We start from the raw sequence: 18,711 nt of genomic DNA, 5'->3' as shown, positions 1-18,711 counted from the left end.
CAATTATGCATAAATTAGTTTCATTTTAAAAGTAGGTATGATCTTTAAAACACGATGCACGGATTAGAACCAGTGATTTCTGCAAAGCCGGTCTCATGGTACAGTCGTCAACTCGTACGACTTAACAACATGCCCGTCATGGGTTCAAGCCCCAAATAGACCGTGCCGCCATACGTAGGACTGACTATCCTGCTATGGGGGGAAATCAATAAGTCACTGAAAGCCAACCCCACAAGTGTGTTGGCAGACCTTGACCGGCATCGGTTGTTGAGCCAAAGAAGAAGAAGAGATTTCTGCAATCCAGTATGTCTGAAAGTGCTTTATAACTGATTAGTCCGCTTCACGCTGGAATACGCCTGGTCAGTCGTTGACCCAGTCAGTGTTGGTTGTATATTAAGATTTGAAAAAGTCCAAAGACGATTCCCCATGCCAAAATACGTAACGCGCTGCATTATTCTAGGGCTTGAATCTCTTACAGACAGGGGCACTCAAGGTCGAGTTAATTTCATAGGTCACATACTAGACAGTCATATTGATGTTACTTTACCTACTCTCCTCGCTCAAATAAGGCTTTACGCACCGTCTAGTTATTTAAGATCGCGTAGTGAATTGAAATTTTTTCTTTCATTTTTCTTTAGTTACATTTCAGTTCAATACTTACTCGTAGTTTAGTTTGTTTCTGAATTTCAAATCTCGCAGCATATTTAGACATACAATGATGGCAAGAATATTACCATACTAAGAATATAGGTATTTTTAAAAAAAATGTTAATTCGTGAGACTGAAAATTCGTAATAAACTGAATACTGAACATAGATGACAGAATGTAACCTATAAATTTAAAAATGGTCTACGGTAAACTTAATCGGAAGTTCTGCTTTCTAAATAGTCTTGCTTGGTAACAATGAACACAGATCACAAAGACAACAATTCTACATAAACGATATCTATAGCTAAGAGTCCAAGAAACAGGTATTATGTAGCTGACTGGTTCCTTAGAATAGTGCTAAGACAGAGTGAATCTCTTTTCTTTTTGGTGTGACGACCTATGAGGTCCTGCCGGCCAACTAGACTCATTATTCAACATCCTTTTCCGGATAATCAATTCTTGATACAGGGGTTCAATCTGAATAGGAATTGAACTTGTCCGGCCTCGTAGGAGGGGGCTCGTTTTTTTCGAATAACAAAAAATAGTAACTGTAAGCCAAGCCCATTAGTGGTACAGGCAGGCCTTGACCGACAACGATTGTTAGTCCAAAGAAGAAGAAAAGAAGGTGTTTTGCCAAACATAATCCCTTTTCATTGCGTCTTAAAATAACAATAACTGAGAATTTGAATTAATTTTTTCAAAGATTTTTTACGAACGATCAATACAATTTGACTCTGTTGTAATGCTATTTGTGTTCTTAAAATAAAGTAAAAAAAGTCATTTATGTTATGCCTCAGGACATAAGCTTCTCCTGTGTGTTCTGTGAACCTGTTAGTTCCGATTTTGATCCGAAGTTATTTTGATGACCAACTCAGTATATTATTATTTATAAAGAATCGATGAACGTTGATTAGATGAACGTAGGTCGTAGGATCAATTGAATGAATCGTATAGTTGTAGTACTTTAGGGACAACTCTAGTTCTGATACATCCTATCTGAGATAACTTTATCTTGAAAGAACAGCGAAATAATAATAAATTATGTATTGGATACGTCTTTCCTAGATTCGATTTTCGTTGTACAATCTAACACAAAAATCTTAAATAATAAAAACAATAACAATTAGTATACAAGCATTTTTGTTATACCAAATTAGATGCGCAGAATACCGTGGAATTCTATTTGTATGAAAAGTAAAAATGTCTTTGCATATTAAGCATCGTTTTGAAATGAAGAGAGCTTGCAGACAATCAAACCTTTTCATAATACTTTATCTTCGAGGATCGTTTTTACACACCGACTTCCGTGTGGAGCTTTGTGAGTTCCTGGAAGTTCCTGGAAGATCTATGATATCCTTTGCATGAGGATGGTAAGAACGAAAGGGCGCAAAGGTGGGTCCAACTGCATTCTGATGGTACAAGCTGGTGCCAATTCCTTCACTCGTTCGCTCAATGAGGAAGGGTTTCGAGTGGCAACGCCGGAAAACAGCCATTACATTGTAGCTACAAAGTGGTGCCAGCGAGCGCGCGTCTGGCCAAAACCATCGACCACTGCCGGCTGCTCGATAAGGATTTGGAATGGCTCGGAACGGCACGGGAAGCATCCGGAACGGCATGTTAAACCAGACGGAACGCATCTGTTAGACGCTTTACATCCGGGGCCGAATCTGGGGCCGGTGTTCCCGACCAGGAGAGGGGGTGTGATGGAGCAGTGTTCTGGTGAAATTGAATTTTCCGTCCGAACAATAACACGAACCACAGGAAGCCGGCACCGCGGAATAAGGTACTCGCACACTCACTGGTGCACGGTGTAGTAGGACGAGTTCTGGGTGCGATACAGCTGCCCCCAGGGGCAATTATTCTCGTTCTTATTTACACTTTGTGTCGATGCGCGTGGCACCGCACAAAGATTCCGGGGCGGACCAGTGTGAAGTTGACGACGACGACGACGACGACGACGGTGACTACGGTCCTATGGCCCTGCGGTGAAGTTCTTGGTTGATTTGCTAGCAGCAGCAGCAGCAGCAGCAGTAGCAAATAGGGGCGGTTGAGGCACAAAAATCAGCGACACACGGGGAGGAAACAACAGCCCCAGTTGACGTTGACGAATGTCTAATGGCGCGCGAGGTAAAATAAAGCACTTGGGGAAGCCCTATTAACACTAGAGCAGGCGAATGCAAGTGTTCGGCCACCGTGCCAGCGCGTGCACTCGTACAGGGCGTGTGCAATGTCACACGGCAAAGCACTGACTCGGGGAATTAATTGAGCTTAAATTTGCCATTTAACTCTACAATGTAAAATCTATGTTTTCGGGTACAAAGTGGTAGAAAGTGAAAAGAAATATTAAACAGTATGTTTTGTAATTTTAAAGCTAATCAAAACTAAAAAAACAATATATTTTTTTACATATATTTAACAATTTTCAAACACAACCAACGTTCTTGCGATTGTACGTAGAATTTTGCAAAGTTATACTATAGACCACTTCAACGATCCCCCCTTTCACTGGTTGTTTTTCGTAGGAAGCGATGGTAGTACACAGGGCAGTAAAGTATAGCAGCAAATTTTTACTTCCTGCAACGGCTTCAAGTTTCAACTCCCGAGACGACCGATGTTTCGGTCGTTTCGTGTTGAATGGACCCACCGTCGTAGTCGTTCACAATAAAAGAGTACAAAAAAACCGAAGAAGGACAACATAAAAACCTTAACAGAGTAGAAAACGGTTGGCAAGCGTAACCACTGTCGTGGCCACTGCAAGTGCCTAGTAAGCTAGCAGTTCATGAAGTGCACATCTGTTTCATTTGCATAAAGTAATAAGCCCAGAGAAATGGCCATATTAAAAGGACGTTAATTTTTTTGTTGCTTCTGCTCCACTAGAAGAAACTCATTTGGAGGAGTGCAGAATAGCAAAGGAGGTTGGAAGACGGGACAATAGCTGAAATAATTTTGCATCACCAACGTGTGCTTTAACGCAGTAGTAGAGTGGGTTTAGGAAGAACAAGTGGAGAATGTGGCTGTCGCTTTCAGGCTTTTGTTTATCTTTCTTTTGCATCATTTAGTTGACAAGTTTTTATGTGAATAGTACATATACATATAATTAAATTAAAAAAATATTTATTTTTAAAAATATGTAATAATACTCATTTTTAGGATTTTCCTAGGATCTGTCTACTGTTGAAAAGAAAAGATGATATAAGGCTTTAAGCCAAAGCATTTAATTAAAATTAAATCACTAGTTTAGCTCGTCGTACATTTAAACATTTTAACACAATACTCTCGTTGGCTTCCTCACAACATAGTACGTCATCTTCCCAATACCCGATCAACAATACTTTTCCAGGATGCTTGGTCCCTGGCTGCAGCCTTCCATCCATGTAGACATCCTCTCTACTATAGATCTTGCTTTACCAGCTATAGTGCTCGATGTGCTCCGCAGCGGGTCTAGTGCCGAATGAGTGTGGCATCTTCATAACATGCCCCAGTCATCATATCCTGTCAGCTATCGTCACTGGCCGGATGCTTGATTCACCGTATAGCTCAGTAAGCTCGAGGTTCCTTCCTTCTACTCCACATTTAATGCTCGAACGTACCGTCACAGATCCGGAGGATGCTCAAACACGCTCAAAGTGTTTGCATCCTCCGCTCGAATGGTTCAAGACTCGTGTCCATAGAGGACTGCCGGGTGAATCAATGTGCGATCTATCTCACATTTCGTGTGGTCCCCAAGCCTTTTGGATCATAGCAGACCGAAAAACCCGTAGTATGCACGATCCCCGTACACAATGCGTCTCAAGATTTTGCGGCAGATGTCGTTGTCTGATGTATCGACCACCCCAAGATAGCAGAACTCATCTACCACCTCGAGGTTGGGCTGAACATTTGGCATGGCATGTACTTTGATTCTCAATCCAATTCTTGCCTCACATACCTTCGTAACCGTTTAACCTTGTCGTAGTCATTGTCTGATATCGATATCATCCGCGAATACAAGCAACTTGAGAGATTGCTAAAATACCGCGCCATCGAATGTCTATATCTACACCCGCGCTTCGAATGACACCTTCCAAAGCGATGTTGAAGAGATTCGAACGATTCCGACTTCAACTTCGATACTCTCACCTTGTAACATACCATACTTATCATGGCTAAACACATAAAAATATAACAATTTCAAGACATTTTCAAGACAATTCGAAGTTCATGCTTGGCCTGCACACACGATCCAGGCCAAAGGTTATCCCGAGGATGCACCACTCAATAAGCCTGCCAAACATTTGAAATCTAAAATACACTTTAAAAGTGTACTAAAACATGTAAATGCTATATTAACATATTCTTTCTATATCAATTTACTACGGGGTGATGGTTTATATGAGATTTAAATCCACAACGACCATGTGAGTTAAATCGTGCAACTGTATTACAGAACCAACCCCAGTCTCTCACATACATTCTTCTTAAATTGGCCATAGTTGGCTCTACCTTGTCTGAATGGCGGTCAGTAGTTGATTTTAGGTGGAACATAATACTGGCCAAAGTTGACGACCAAATCCGATCATTTGGAAGATTGTGCGGCTTTATTTGTGTGAACAATAATTAAGTTATTTGTCCTGAATATGATTAATCCTTCGACAAGCCTTTGCGATGACTATCTTTTTAATTTAAGTATTGAACAGATTCAAAGCATGGAAACGAAAGTTATCACTCATAGATATTATAAATTAGCGGTAAGAGTGGGCGACCTATTTGTTATTAAATACGGTTGTTGAGTTAAATAAGAGTATGTCGGTGCACTGGCAGCAATCGAATAAGACATCTGACTCGAACAAACGTATATGACGTATATGGAGGAGCACGGTGAGATATCACGAACTAACAAGACACACATCGTTTCAAACCTGTCAAATTCATACATATTTCATGTTTGATTTCATGTTTGTCTTGTTCGATTAGTGCCAAAGCACTCGCTAAGATTACCAAATTGTTTGTTTAAACTTGATAAACTCCACAAATATAATTATTATAAATATCTCAGGTAAAGCTAAATGTCTGAAAATTATACTTTATTTTTATTATGCATTTATAGTTTCCACATTTTTAAATTAATTTTTGCTTCATATGTTTTTTATTCATGTTTTGAAGAATTATTTGATTATTTCTTTACCGAAAAAAATAATTCTTAGCCATGTCCGAAGAAAAGTACCGAAAATCATGAATGATCTATCATTTTGGCCCATCCAAAGTCGCTTTGCATACAATGTAATACTTTTGTGCTAAATTTCACTTCGCATTAAAAAATAAATGGTACTTTTAGAAAATAAAACTACTTGAGAGCAGTTAATTATGAAATTGCGTAGGCAATTTTGCACCCATTCTTGGTGAAAAAAAGTCCGTAGCCGATTGGTTCTGCACGACTATGGGAATAAAAAGTGGGAAAGTGTTGATTTCGATCAACGACACCCCTCGGATCGTTCTTATGCTCGAAAAGATCGCAGACGGTTCAGTTTTGTTTTCTTTAGTCCCTACCCTTTTTTACAACGAGTGCGTGTGTGGCAACTGTGTATGGTTGCGATTTTGTTTTTGGTCATTTCGGCTGAAATGCGACCGAAAACAAGAAAACAGGGTCATGCCAAACTGTCAAGCAAACTGATCCGCTGTTTATCGAAATAACTTTACCGTGTGATTGCTGTGTAAGCGTTGCGGTGTATGTTCCTGCTGAATGTGAATGTGTTGGAGAGCGGAAGGGAGAAAAGGAGAGAGAGAGAGAGAGAGAGAGAGAGAGAGAGAGAGAGAGAGAGAGAGAGAGAGAAGGAGAGTTATGGGGGTGGTCAAGTAATTCTTGCGCCAATGACTTTTCCCCTTGAGGGGGTGAACAGTTGTGAACCTGAACCTACAAATGGCCACTTGTTTCGCAAATTCGGAAGCTGATCAACAACAGTCAGCTGCAAGCAATGGCAGGAAGAATGGAGGGCAGGAAAATAATTAGGTCATCATCTCTACAGCGTGCTCAGATGGAAGGAATACGTAAATGGTCCGCCCGACATCCTTCAACAATCTTCGGCAGAAGACTCGTTTGCGAAATTTGCGATATTGTTTGACCTGATTGTTGCGCAGAAGGCAAACCTGTTGATGTTATTGAAATGAGATGATATAGTTAAAATAGGATATCGTGGTGAAATCGACCAAATATCAGCTTGAATTTCTTTCTTTTTGATTTAAAAAAAATCTATAAGCCGTCAATAACCGAATATTTTCTTTCGAATATGTTTAAAGTCTCCATTTAGACTCCGAAAACTCCACCACAATGTCTATCATTATCTTTATCGTGCTCAATTAATACTTACCTTTCACAAATGGCGTCACTCGATAATGAACATTCTTGTGTACAAGGTGCTGCTGTACCTGTACTGCAACCTCCATTTTATCACATCTAATTGCACTCGCACGCTTGGCACGCATTTCTAAGACTCATTCTAAGACGCAAAGCAGCATTCAGCTGTTCACTGAGACGACACACACTTTACCTTCATTGTCCGTCAACTTTCTGCGTAGCGAATTTCATCGCACACCGTATTTTATTAGATGTGTTTTAGTCTTAGGAAGATGGTATCTCCTTCGCGAGGCGTTGCACAGTTTTCAACTAATGGTGCGGTGCGGTAGACTTGCCGACAGCTGGCAGCTAAGGGTAGTGCTAATGAAAATAAAACTAAGACAAATTCCAAAGAACACCTTACCGCGGTCTGCCTTTCTTGGCACATTCTAGCCGACTCGGTAGCACTCATAACCTCCAGGTCGAGTCAAACGTTTTCCAACAGATAATTGCACACTGTGCGCGCACACGCCTGTGATGATCAACAGAGCACTTGAAGTGTCCAGCGTTTGATCAAATGCGGCTGCCTTTTCCTGGGGGCGCTACACTGCATGCTTCTTGCAGTCGCAGGCGATGTGAGGCAATGCGAAAGTGGATCAAAAATTGGCAGTAAAAAGGCATGACGTGGTGAGGGCAATTTGAGGCGTTTCACAAACACCCGGCCAGCACAAGCGAAGGAACCACCGGCTAAAGGCTAATGCATATGCATTTGTAAAGGGGCGGGTGTGCTGGGCGGCGGGTGGCAGCAGTGTTTGAGGAATAAAAGTGAATTTTTCAGCTTTTACAAAATATGCGTCCACGCTTTACCGACGTTATCGTTCGATATTATTCGTCATGCGTACGCTCGTCTCGCAAATGTCTGGTCGACGAGTGTTTGAGCATTTGGCAGTACCGCCAATATGCGCTGCACGATGACGCAGGGCTGTGGCCTCTTTTCGAGTGCTCTTTCCCTTTCAATAACCTAGTAATTACGTAGGGCGAGCCGTTTGCAGGTTGGTCCATTTGTTAGAGGTTGGTAGTCGGTATACAAGTACAACCAGAACGGTTCCAGAACACGTTACGCCTCGTTTCGTTCCTTCTATCCTTTCTTTCGTCACACACACACTCTTCCCAGTTGGGGCAAAGTAATTGGTGCGTATCAGAATGGAAACGTGCGACAAAGCATGCTTTATCCTTTCTTGATCCTCGGGCTGCTATCAGCAAGCGATGAATTGGATGTAAACGCCGGCAAACACTGTACTGCGACTGCCCTTGCGTGTTACAGGCATTCTAATGATGCGCAACGTGCGCAAGGACGTTTCTGATCGATCGTGGGCACTTGAGGCGTACCACCTTGAAATAATTGCACATGCGCTCAGGTTGCACCTTATGCATCCAGAGCCTACTGTTGGGAGCACGAGGTGTGGGTTTTATGGGAGTGTAGAAGGTGTCACGGGGCACGGGTAAGGTAAGCAAATGCGTCCGGTTGATAGTCGTTATATTGAGCATTAGATACAAATACGTCCGAGGAAAGGAAAGCCCAAAGAAGCACCCGTTCGGGGCATCAGTTTGGGGCGAGTAATTTGTTAACAGATAATGATAATGGTTACCTTCGATCGAATTGTATGACCGGCACTGTATATGCTTTCCCGTGACAGACCATCAAATGCAACACCAGCCCTTAGCATATGATACACACTTTGCAACAAAAAAGGGCTGCAATTTCACCAAGCCGCCATGCCAATTGCGCGGTTGGTAAGGTTAAGTGTTTTTAATGAGATGCCCCGTCATTATCGAAACAGGTGATGGGCAATGTAAGCCGTACTCGGATGTATGTTTTTTTGGCATTTTATGTCGTTACAGCCTGGAGAAAACGGCCAAGCAAGAAAACGGCTCATGAGTGTGAGCCGTCAATTCGGGGTAAAATTGATATGCATCGTAAAACGCATCTGGGAAACTGTAACGCCAGCGACAGACAGTTGGATGCACTTGCATGCGTGTGCAACCAACGTTCGTCTAATGAAGATCGCGGCCAATTAAAAGAAATGCTTACGACTTTACAACGGCAGCCGGTGCTTGTTTTATTAGTATCACATGTTTTGGACTGCTTCACAAGCTCGTCTGAGCTCGTCTGTTGAAGCAGCAGGTAGCAGACAAATGGGTAGAATTATGTACGTTTAGTGATTATGATGGCCATCAGTAGTACAATTTACGCCGAAAAATGCTTCTTGCTAACACGGGTCAAGAGAACATTAGTTAGTGAATGGGAGAGGACCGACGAGTAGTGAAGTGTCCATTACTGTATAGGAAAATAAGATAAATTTTTAGTAAATTGTTTTTAGCAAATTAAAATTACAAAAGGTAAAAAAATAAAGCATACAATTTCAATTGAACTTTTGCTTCAATAAATAACATTTGTCATAAAAATAAAAAATTTATTCAAAATGAACAAGATCAATGAGTTAGAACAGCTAACGTAAATCTACTGTGGTCAATATTTTAAACAATGTATTTGCTAGTCCATGTAAATTATTTTAGTGATTTATCTTTCTTATAAATGAGCAGTAGCAGGATAATGTCAATGTTAAATTATATTCAACTTTCAAAAAAAATGTATTTCCTTTTTTTTTATTTTAGCTAAAGTATCTTTAGCTAAATTCCCTCTATTAGATCTTTTGCATTACATATTAGCTTTGCTTTGCACTTTCAAACTAAGTTGCTACATATTTTCGATGGAAACGGAATAGAACATGCAAAAAAGAACTTTAGCCGGTGACGTTTGTTGTGACCCACATTTCACCGACGACCTTCTACGCAAAATGGTCAAGGAGTCATGTTACCTTGTGCCGGAATGTGTCGATCGATTGGCCACTTTCACTTAAGATGGCGCATACCGTGGAACCCACCCTGTCAGCGGGGTCATCACGTCGACGAGCCGAACGGGAAATAAAAGCCAATGGCAGGAAGTCAACCGGGAGTTGGTATTCAACCCCAGGTTGGTCAGTACGTTGAAACACCTTCCGACACCGGACAACCGTATGTTAACGGATCATTTGGTGAGCAGTAACGGCCCACCTTAATCGTGGTGGGCACCGCGCTCATTTTGCTTGATTTAAATACGTCCAACATGGGTGTGTATGTGTGTGTAGTTCATGGTTTGACCAGTGAAGTTATTCAACTGTCGCACTGAAGCAGAGGCAGACAGATAGACGAAAGGAAGCACATCGCAGCATCCCGTAGCGTTTCTCTTTCTGCTTGGTCAAGTCTCGCCGCTCGGATCGTTCAACGTGCGACAGCAAAAATACGTACGATGACAGTTCCCAGTTGTCACAACTTAACCGTGTCTGCGCTTCTCCGGCGATTACCCCAACGCGTCTACTGGCCGGTGACAATGACACACACACATACACACACTCACAAACAATACAGTAGATGGGAAGATGGGCGAAGGAGACGGGGACAAACTCCCACTCGTGCTCGTTGTTCTGCTCGAGACGGGCCTGAGACATCGGTCGGTTGGTGGTGGAAGACAGTTGCGCAAAATGTAGGGTTATGTGTGTAGGATGGGGACGCCCCGTCGACGGTCTCGGGGCAAAACCGCAACGCCTGGGCCCATGATTCAGTAAATTAAATTTTCATTTGAAACGAAAATAAAATTTTTCACAGATGTTTAACGGCACGGCAAGTCAGCTGCGGCGCATGTTTAACGACGCCCGCGGTTGCGGATGCGTAAGTGCCACGGAATGGCGTGACTTTCGCTGCAGATGTTGACAGGTTGGCGAGCCTATATGAACGCTGCATTATAGTGTGGTACGAATTGTTCAGAACTTGAGCGCGCGGAAAGTGAAAATGCATTCTAGGAAAATACAAACGGGTTTACGGTGGATGAAACAGAGGATTTATAAAATAGGATTTCTTAAAAGAAGAGACAATTATAGAAAATTGCAAAAATACAAACAAAAAAACATAATACTGATTACTTTATGAAAATATACATATGTAACTTCGCTACAATAACGATCTAAAGACACGACATGAAATTTTATTACAGGTCATAAGTTCATAAAATAAAGTGATTCAAAATTGAGTTAGTTTAAAGATAGAGAGTTAATCAAAATTGAAGCATAAGTAAAAAAAAGGAATAAAAAATAAAAATTAGACGAAACGTAAACGGTTGTTAACCAAAACTTGAGCCAAAAAAAAAATAACAAAAAAATATTCTTGTTGATTTATTACTTAATTACTTAATAAATTAGCCAATCTGCATTCTAAGCTTATCTCTATACAATAATAGTAAATAATCAGGATGCTGACTTTTTCTCATTGCTAATGGTTAATAAGTAAAACGCGGGCTATATTTGTCATTTAAAAAAATGTGATATGATAGCGTCTTTATTACTAGCTCGATGTTTCATTACTTTTTAGAAAAATTTGGCTTTCAAATGCTTGTTATAAGAAAACAGCCTGTCCATATTTTTACTCATTTTTTAAGCATTTTTGTATGCTTTTTAGTTCTTGTTCCTCAATCAAGGGCAATATTTAAAGCGTTTATATTTCAAAGACACAATTGAACCAACAGTAAAAAAGCTGCAAGAAGAATGATTTTATATGGTGTATACATTTTAGAGCAATGGGCAAATTAAATTGTTTTATAATTTTGATATACTTTACATTTTCAGGCGCTACAATTTCCCCCCAAAAATCCCACATTCTGTACTGGAAATGAGTACAAATAAATTTAGCAGATAATTTGTCAGCGCCCCACCAGCGGCTCGGTTCGTTGGTGGTGGTGGTGGTACGGGGGCCACATGTACAACAGGAAACCCGTGCGGAGTACGCAAAACCCGTCTAGCGCCTCATAAGATCCAACAAACATTGCATGGTGCATGCGTGGTGAAAATCGGTTTTGTTATTTGCACAATGTATCCGCCACTTCACTTCACGGCTTGACGATTTCGTAAGTAGGCTAATAAGAGCAGTGAAAAGCCATTAAAGTGTCGCGGGTGCACCGTCTGCGCTGCACTTGGGCTGCAGCGATATGTATGCCACACGGTTGCAGCGCGCATCCTTCGAGGACACGCCCGGGAAAGGTGGGTGTCCGTACCGTGCGTCCGCGGTTCGTTTGCATTATCTGCGCTGATGTGTCTGTGCGGTCTGTGTCTGGGACAGCTCGGCCCTTCCCGGTGCTGTTCCGTCTGGTTGGCCAGGTCGAAGACGACGGCGGTTGCGTGGATGCGTGGAAAGCATGCATGCGGGATGTTTCAAATTCCCAAAAACGTCAACGAACCGTTGGGTACCAGCGGTAGCAGCGAACGCCAAAGGCAAAGGAAAGAAAAGAAATGTCAATGATGCGTCGCAAATGTTGTAAAATAAACATACTAATTTAAATTTGGTTTGTCTCCCCGCTTCCCAATTCGACTGCCACGTCATCAAAATCAACGCGTTCGAGTGTTGTCACTCTCATTAAACATGGGTTTTGGGGCGGCACATTTTTGCTGCCGCTACAGCAAATAACAACAGCAACGAGTCTGAGTACCACACAGCTCGATAAACTTTATCCTCTGCTCCCTTCTGGTTCGCGTATGCTGTTGACTACTCCATCCGAACAGGTTACTGACATTAGGTCTGTGTTTTTCTTTACTTACGAGAACTCACCCCAACCCAGAACACCCGGATCGCTTGAAATGGTCCGCCTTCAGCTTGCATCATTATTTTTCCGTTTTGATAAATTAAGTGAATTTTAATCACCGCCGACAGGTTGAGTTATAGCGATCGTAAAGTTGTGTACACGCGCGGTAGTACAAATTGGCCGCGGAAGTCAGGATATCATAGGGGTAGGATCAGGACATAACGACAGGCAGTCGGAAAATGTGGAACGGATCCCGCGCACGTACGAGGACACTTTTGGATTAGCGTCGTGGACAGTCTGGCCTGTCGGTCGTTTGTTGTATCGTTTTGGTGTGATTTTCAAGCGGCCGCCTGCAAAGGGTTTGATTTGGCTGTAAAATGTGCGGCGATGTGCGAAAGTCAAGGTTAAGCGCGCGGATTTATCCCCTACTTTTACCCAAGGGGGTCACCATAAATTATCATTTTCGGCTAATTATTTCATTGCACGATAAATATAGAACGGTTCACAGTGGTTTGCCATCGTTTAAGCACGCTGCTGCTGCTATTTAAAAGCCATAAAAAAGTTTTTCATGTGCGGTGAGTGGAATGGAAACAAAAGTGACAACTTTTGAAGGCAACAGGCGGGATGATTTCTTGCAAGACTACACATGTGATTTCACAAACCGGAGGGATTATAATATTGTGCTTGGAGATGGTTTTTTTTTCATAAATGTTACAAACAGGTGAGCGAAAATATTTTATTTTTGTTTAGCAGTGATTGCTAAAAGAGAGATTGTGAAAAGGGGGTTTCCATTCCTAGTTTTTTTTATTGCTGAATTGTTTTTATTTAGCATCAAACGCTCAATAATTATATTTATAGATACAATTTTATGTTTAACCTTCTTTTTCCATCGACTTTTACCTTTATTTTCACTTTTAAGTATTCTCCATTCGTCCCTTCCGTTACTTTATTGCGACGCACATTTTTTTCGTCTGTTTTTTTAAATCTTAAAAGCAATCTATCGAAATTGGAAACTTAAATTGAAAACTACAAATTTCTCGCCATTTAACATTTCCCAACCAAAGCTCTGGTAAATTGTTTGAAAGCATTATTCATCTGCTGTTGGATTAAATGATCTTGGAAGAACCAATACACTTCCTTAAAGCTGTTATTTGGAGAGGTTTTTATGATAATATTTTTTATTTTAGGATAATTTATTTTAATATATCGTATGATGTCGTGATGATACATCATACCAATGTAGGTTAGTTGGCTCTTTGAAAAGATTTGATTATTAGCAGCCTAAAGCCGAAAATAACGCAGAAAAATTTATTACATTAAAATAAAAGCCCAGAAATGTCATTAGAGAAAAAGAGGCTTATTATGCGTAGTATTAAACCATTTAAAAATTATTATAATCCGGGAACTCGGGACAAGGTGGTCCGAGAAATGTCTTATACAAAATATTGAATGCTCTGGTTATACCAACAATTGATTCACCGTCAATCTATTTATCATTAGTTGGATATTTTTTGATAATAGTTCTAAAATACACAAAACAGCTGTCAAATTCATGCACACAATTAAGCCGCCCGCCGTTTAATACGCCTCCGGATAATCGGCGTTCTACCACAAAATATGTAATGCAATATAAACACACATTTGTTATAATGTTATAAACACCATTTATTACGAAAAATGATATCAAGTGATAGAAAATATTACCAACTCACACCGTCCTACAAGAAAATCAAAGGCACATTTACATTTACACAGAAAATTAAAGACACATTTAAAGAATTAAAGCAACAATATCTCTACCATTTCGATGCAACAAATTAAAAAAGCTATATTATAGATCGAGCTGGAAAATGTTTGCTGTATATCACGGTCAACGTTTAAATTAGTTGTGAGTACCAGCTGTTAACTCCATGCAACATCAATTTCAACTGAACATAAATACCAATAAAATGAACAAAAAACTTCAAACATTTTAAATACGGTCATTGCATTATCTGCACAGAAACAATTTAAATTTACGCAAAAAACGACAAGCTGTGCTTGTTGTAAAGATTATAAAACAAAACGCGCTCACTCTCTCCGCATTGCAGTAAAAGATTGTTCATGAGTTGAAAAAAAGGAAAACCCCGAATGCACCATCGCCATTACGACGATGTAATTTATTCCTTTTCACCTTCTGGTAGCTTCCTCAATAGGCTCTCCGACGACCTCTTCAACGTAAATCCGGAAGCCAGGACACAATCGTAAAGTTGTGTACACGCGCGGTAGTACAAATTGGCCGCGGAAGTCAGGATATCATAGGGGTAGGATCAGGACATAACGACAGGCAGTCGGAAAATGTGGAACGGATCCCGCGCACGTACGAGGACACTTTTGGATTAGCGTCGTGGACAGTCTGGCCTGTCGGTCGTTTGTTGTATCGTTTTGGTGTGATTTTCAAGCGGCCGCCTGCAAAGGGTTTGATTTGGCTGTAAAATGTGCGGCGATGTGCGAAAGTCAAGGTTAAGCGCGCGGATTTATCCCCTACTTTTACCCAAGGGGGTCACCATAAATTATCATTTTCGGCTAATTATTTCATTGCACGATAAATATAGAACGGTTCACAGTGGTTTGCCATCGTTTAAGCACGCTGCTGCTGCTATTTAAAAGCCATAAAAAAGTTTTTCATGTGCGGTGAGTGGAATGGAAACAAAAGTGACAACTTTTGAAGGCAACAGGCGGGATGATTTCTTGCAAGACTACACATGTGATTTCACAAACCGGAGGGATTATAATATTGTGCTTGGAGATGGTTTTTTTTTCATAAATGTTACAAACAGGTGAGCGAAAATATTTTATTTTTGTTTAGCAGTGATTGCTAAAAGAGAGATTGTGAAAAGGGGGTTTCCATTCCTAGTTTTTTTATTGCTGAATTGTTTTTATTTAGCATCAAACGCTCAATAATTATATTTATAGATACAATTTTATGTTTAACCTTCTTTTTCCATCGACTTTTACCTTTATTTTCACTTTTAAGTATTCTCCATTCGTCCCTTCCGTTACTTTATTGCGACGCACATTTTTTTCGTCTGTTTTTTTAAATCTTAAAAGCAATCTATCGAAATTGGAAACTTAAATTGAAAACTACAAATTTCTCGCCATTTAACATTTCCCAACCAAAGCTCTGGTAAATTGTTTGAAAGCATTATTCATCTGCTGTTGGATTAAATGATCTTGGAAGAACCAATACACTTCCTTAAAGCTGTTATTTGGAGAGGTTTTTATGATAATATTTTTTATTTTAGGATAATTTATTTTAATATATCGTATGATGTCGTGATGATACATCATACCAATGTAGGTTAGTTGGCTCTTTGAAAAGATTTGATTATTAGCAGCCTAAAGCCGAAAATAACGCAGAAAAATTTATTACATTAAAATAAAAGCCCAGAAATGTCATTAGAGAAAAAGAGGCTTATTATGCGTAGTATTAAACCATTTAAAAATTATTATAATCCGGGAACTCGGGACAAGGTGGTCCGAGAAATGTCTTATACAAAATATTGAATGCTCTGGTTATACCAACAATTGATTCACCGTCAATCTATTTATCATTAGTTGGATATTTTTTGATAATAGTTCTAAAATACACAAAACAGCTGTCAAATTCATGCACACAATTAAGCCGCCCGCCGTTTAATACGCCTCCGGATAATCGGCGTTCTACCACAAAATATGTAATGCAATATAAACACACATTTGTTATAATGTTATAAACACCATTTATTACGAAAAATGATATCAAGTGATAGAAAATATTACCAACTCACACCGTCCTACAAGAAAATCAAAGGCACATTTACATTTACACAGAAAATTAAAGACACATTTAAAGAATTAAAGCAACAATATCTCTACCATTTCGATGCAACAAATTAAAAAAGCTATATTATAGATCGAGCTGGAAAATGTTTGCTGTATATCACGGTCAACGTTTAAATTAGTTGTGAGTACCAGCTGTTAACTCCATGCAACATCAATTTCAACTGAACATAAATACCAATAAAATGAACAAAAAACTTCAAACATTTTAAATACGGTCATTGCATTATCTGCACAGAAACAATTTAAATTTACGCAAAAAACGACAAGCTGTGCTTGTTGTAAAGATTATAAAACAAAACGCGCTCACTCTCTCCGCATTGCAGTAAAAGATTGTTCATGAGTTGAAAAAAAGGAAAACCCCGAATGCACCATCGCCATTACGACGATGTAATTTATTCCTTTTCACCTTCTGGTAGCTTCCTCAATAGGCTCTCCGACGACCTCTTCAACGTAAATCCGGAAGCCAGGACACAATGGCAGCAGTAGCAGCAGCAGCAAAAAAATAAAAAAATCCACCGCCTAGGGTTGCCCATAAATCATGCAATGGCTGGTTACATTAATTTTTACAGCTCCGATCCAGAACCGGAACCGGAAACAATGTCTTAATCTGGCTGCTACTGTAGCTGCTTCGCCAGCGTCATTTTGTCTGTAGTGGAAGACAATCCACTGTGTGGGGCTTACCTTTTCCTTGCCTGCCGTGTAGTGGAAAAAAATATCTCCACACCAAAAGATTGACTACACGGTCGCTCGCACTAGCTGGGACAGGCGCAAAAAAGGGAACAATTTAAATAAGCGTCTATGTATAGTAGCATAGGCAATCCATTATTTTTTATATCTTCCCGGGTGCATTTTACGATGCATTCTTCTAGTGCGTGTGGTTCCCTTCGTACGGACAGTTCTCACTTGCTTTCTCCTATCCATTCCAGTGTGTGTCAACATTTCAATCGACAACCGAGAGCACACCAAATGGGTCCCATCGGAGAACAGGTCCACCCAGGGCAGGGGGCTGATGTACGGGGGGCGGAGGAGTTCTGGTTTTCTCTGTATTATTTTTCGTCATGCAGCACCGGCCTGCATCAATGCACCGTGTTGTCGCACTTGTGCCGGCGTTTCGGGGTGGAATCGGAGGCCAACAAACCTCTCGCGTTTCGGTTTCGTGTGTATGTATAAATATATTTCTGTCGTTACATTTATTACACAACCTATTACCGATGTTCTCGAATTCTAAACGATTTCTCCCGATCTTTCCGACGGCTTGCGCATGTGTTTCCCTCCCTCCTAATCCCCGCTCCTTTTCGGCTGGATCGATCGGCAGCCACACGAGCGGAAGTGTGCACCGTTTGTGGTTCGTCCGTTTGTCACCCCGGTTGCGTATGGTGTATGGGCGTGCACGCGTGCCACAGGACAGGATCTACCACACGTCTGCCTGTCGGACTGTGACGATGATGATGCAGCTCTACCGTACGAACCCCCTTCTGCCCAACCGTACGGTTGCCGTTGTTTCATTCAGAACTGCTTCGAATCTGCACCCGCTGTATACATCCTTAGAAAATGGCCAACAAACCCATCGCACGGCTGGTTGACGATCGCGTAGAGCTCTGTTTGGAAATATCCATCATCAGGTCAGGTACGAGCAGACGCAATGTATGTACGCGGCGACATGCGGTATGCGCCAGCGTGCACGCACATTTCCTGGCGATGGTTTTATATTTAAACCACCAAATAAGGCACTAGAAGTCTAGGCGGTCGGACGGCGGCTCCCACAACCACGGCAGCACCATGTGACGGATGTAGCGACTGCACCAGTTGCAGCAGGTCTTGTGGTTTCTCATCAACGGCTTGCGGGCCAACTCTCGGGAACACACACACACACACACACACACACGCACACGTACGCATGTTGTTCATTAAAATCTATTAAAAGTTACCAACCGAATTCAACACGCCGCCTTCCGCTACCAAACAGCGCGCTGCTTGTTTTACGCCAATTTTAGAAGTTGGGGTTGCAGGTTCTACCACTATCGGTACGTTTGGAGCCGATTTTGGCTGAATGAATTATGCTTTTCACATCGATCCACCTAAGAGGTTTGCAGACATTCACAGCGTTTCTGCACAGTTTTGTTCAGAAAAATGGTCCACTTCTGCCATGTTCAACCAAATTTAGTTTAACTGGATATTCAAAGGCTGGTCCTTTGACAAAGATCTTTTTAAATCCGAAAA

The sequence above is a fragment of the Anopheles merus genome, chromosome 3R (genome assembly GCF_017562075.2).
Source record: "Anopheles merus strain MAF chromosome 3R, AmerM5.1, whole genome shotgun sequence".
Lineage (NCBI taxonomy): Eukaryota > Metazoa > Arthropoda > Insecta > Diptera > Culicidae > Anopheles > Anopheles merus.
This window is presented reverse-complemented; position numbering follows the sequence as displayed.